This window comes from Hylobates moloch, unplaced genomic scaffold (assembly GCF_009828535.3).
Source record: "Hylobates moloch isolate HMO894 unplaced genomic scaffold, HMol_V3 SCAFFOLD_6976, whole genome shotgun sequence".
Taxonomy (NCBI): domain Eukaryota; kingdom Metazoa; phylum Chordata; class Mammalia; order Primates; family Hylobatidae; genus Hylobates; species Hylobates moloch.
The window spans coordinates 1-3,619 of record NW_026659251.1 but is presented as its reverse complement, the minus strand read 5'-3'; the positions used below and the strand labels follow the sequence as shown (position 1 = coordinate 3,619).

The following is a 3,619-nucleotide window of genomic DNA, read 5'->3' as shown; positions in this document are numbered from 1 at the left end:
AGAGAGAAAGGTTCCAGAATTGACCCTACATTTCATAAAATGTAATATATAATGAACCAAACACAATTAAATTAGAAATATGTGTGACTGTATAACTCAATAGTATTGAGACAACTAGACATGAGTCTAGAGAAACAGTTTAGCGGTCTTCCAGCTAGCTCAGTCATACAGCATGAGACTCTTAATTTTAGGGTCATGGGTTTGAACAATAACTTAAACTATAAATATCCTATAAAGTACACTGAAAACAAAAATAGGATATAAGCAGCAAAAGAAAAAATATAAAAAATACAGTGAAAATGAGAGAGAACTAAATACCCAGAATAAAAAGAACCCATATCAATAAATACGGGAAATACCAAGTACTACTGGTCAAAAAGACAAAGGATTTGAACAGGTGTTTACAAAAAGAAAACTTTGTTTTTAAAATGTTCAGCCTTTCTGGAAAACAAAAGGAAAAGATAAAGAAATGATTAGGTACCACTTCATTCCCAAAAGGTTTTCAAAATAAAAATAACAAACAATGCTGGCAAACTCACAGTGAAACAGATGTACGCTTTATAAAATGAATTTGTTTTAGTAGGGAAGCACCATGACAAAATGGGGAGTGGGGGAGATAAAGACCCATAAAAATAATCACAGCCTTTGAAAGAATAATCCACTTCCTGGGAATTCATTTTAAGAAAATAATTCTAAAAAGTATGGGGAGAAATTGTCTGTGTGGGGGTGTTATTAAAGAACACTTAAGGCCGGGCGCGGTGGCTCAGGCCTGTAATCCCAGCACTTTGGGAGGCCAAGGCAGGTGGATCACGAGGTCAGGAGATCGAGACCATCCTGGCTAACACGGTGAAACCCCGTCTCTACTAAAAATACAAAAAATTAGCCGGGTGTGGTGGCAGGTGCCTGTAAGTCCCAGTTACTTGGGAGGCAGAGGCAGTTGAATGGTGTGAACCTGGCAGGCAGAGCTTGCAGTGAGCCAAGATCACACCACTGCACTCCAACCTGGGCAACAGAGAGAGGCTCCATCTCAAAAAAAGAAAAAAAAAAAAAAAACACTTAAAACAACCATATTTAAAAACTGACAAAGGATAAGGATATTATGATAATGGGTAAGAGCTTTGAGGGGAAAACTAAGGCAGAAGATTCAAGAGTTATTTTTAATACAGCATAAATGACAATACAGTAAAGCAGTAAGAGGAATGGATTGCAACACATTATACTAAAAATAGTAAAAACTGCAAATTATGAGAAGGGTATAAGAAACCTGAGTTAACACATCCTGCTCACCTGTTTTTTAAACTGTTGGCATTCCTCTGATGTGAGTGTGTCTGCTTTGGCAATAAGTGGGATGATATTCACTTTTTCATGCAAACGCTTCATAAACTCAATATCCAATGGTTTAAGTCTGAAATACACAGTATTTAATATGACTGAATTGATCAGTTTGGGAGAACAAGATTCTTCACATCCCCAATTAGATTTCAATTATCTTCAATTGGTCAACTGACTCTCAATCTTCATACACACCCCATATCTCACTGTTACGTTCCAGATTTGTGTTTACCCAGTGGATATGCTACCCGGGTGTTCCATGGGCTCCTTAAAATCAAAAGCTCATCTGAACCTCATTTTCTCTCTTCTATGCTTCCTATCTCAGTGAACGGCACTACAGTCTACCTAATTACTCAAGTGTGAAACCTAGGATTCCTCCCCTCCTCTAATCCTCTTCCCATATATACAGTATGTGTATAGATGTGTATGTGTATATATATATATGTATATCTCCATTTCCATTATTTTAGGCCACCAAGACCTTTGGAATGAATAACTGTAATACAAACCATCCATACTGAAGTCAGAGTGGTCTTTCTAAATCCAAATCTTATTAAGTTATGCCCTGACCAAAAATCTTATTAAAGACCAGATGCCTTAACTAGTATGGCCTACGAGGCTTGTGAAGACATAGATTCTCCAGCTGACCTCATCTCTTAGCATTCCTAGCCTTTCCTTTGCCTCCTACTTCCAATGTGCCAACCTTTTTGAACTTCTTACAATTCCTTGAAAGCACCATACTTTGACATCTGGCCACAGGCTACCACCTTGGCTGGAACACCCTCCATTATCATCCTGCTTCTCCTTGGCCTGGCTAATTCCTATTCATCCTCAGGACGCTGGTTTATGATCCAATTTCCACTGGGAATCCTTCTCCAACCTAAGAATAGGCATATTTCTATGTGGTCACAACGCTTAATGTGCTGTACAGTAACTGCCTGCCTGCATACAGATGCTTCCTCACTAACTATGATTGCACTTAACAATTTTTCAAATTTTTGATAGCGTGCAAGCAATACACATTGAATAGAAACCATACAACCATTCTGTTTTTTACTTTCAGTATAGTATTCAATAAATTACACGAGATATTCAAAACATTATCACAAAATAGGCTTTATGTTAAATGATTTGTCCAACCGCAGGCTACGCTATAATGTTTAGTAGGCAAAGTGTATCAAACGTATCTTCAACTTACGATGGGTTAATGTAACCCTGTCCCAAGTCGAGGAGCATCTGTATTTGTTTCTCCCATCTTCTCACTGAAATACTCTTTGCAGCGAGGGCCTTGTCTCATTCATCTGTATCCTCAGGACCTAGCACGGTATCTAACACTCGTGAAGGTGCCGAAATATTTGCTGAGAAAAAAGTAAGCTGCTGCGATTTTCCTTATGTCCTTTAGCAATTCTAAATGAGAACCAAAGTCCTCAAATCTAGAATACACTGTGGACTAAAATTTTATGTTTCACAAGAATAAATGAAGACATTAGAAATATTTTGAAAAGGACTACCATTCTAAAGTGGTATTCCTTAATTTTTATAAAAACATGAGAAAAATGAAATAAAGGTCTCATTCTGTTATTAACTGTATTGACTAATACTAATAATTGAATTGACTGACATTTTAAAATGAAGAAAGAGAAGCATATACATTAAAATTGGGGGGATCAGAGTCCTAAGACTAATAAGATAGCCCAGTCTTTTTATTAACAAAGATTACTGTATGTACTTCACTGTGCTAGTAAGGCTGACAGGCAGAAAGAGACAGTGAGGGGGAGAAAGCAAACATGGAGAATTAAGATAGTTGCCTATTCTAATTCTCCTTGTCTTAAATCCCTTGAAATTGAACACTGGCATTCAGAGAACAGGGAGCACAATGAAAAAGAGTGTGTGGATGGAATAACACTGTTGATATTATCTGTAAACTATGTTCTTGCCTCACTAGTGTTAACTAAACGAACCTATCCATTTCTATTTACTTTTTTGACAGGGTCTTGCTCTGGCACCCAGGCTGGAGTGCAGTGGTGTAGCCATAGCTCACCATAGCCTCCAATTCTTCCACTTTTGACTCCTAAGTAGCTAGGACTACAGGAGTGTGCCTCCATGCCCAACTAATTTTTTTTTTTTTTGAGTTTCACTCTTATTACCCAGTCTGTAGTGCAGTGGCACAATCTTGGCTCACGGTAACCTCTGCCTCCCGAGTTCAAGTGATTCTCCTGCCTCAGCCTCCCAAGTAGCTGGGATTACAGGCATCCGCCACCATGCCCAGCTAATTTTTGTATTTTTA

At 38.1% G+C, this 3,619-nt stretch overlaps 1 long non-coding RNA gene across 2 annotated transcripts; it reads right to left on the bottom strand.

Moving 5' to 3' along the window:
- Positions 1–6: 6 nt before the first annotated feature.
- LOC116465326 (uncharacterized) lies at positions 7–3,551 on the bottom strand. 2 transcript variants are annotated; one of them, XR_004370239.2, is made up of 3 exons: positions 2,531–3,551; positions 1,288–1,405; positions 7–437 (listed from the first exon to the last, which is right to left on the bottom strand). It is a non-coding gene; the product is annotated as an uncharacterized LOC116465326 (long non-coding RNA). The 2 variants fall into 2 exon arrangements; XR_004247165.3 differs by having other exon boundaries at positions 7–441; positions 2,531–3,550.
- Positions 3,552–3,619: the final 68 nt, after the last annotated feature.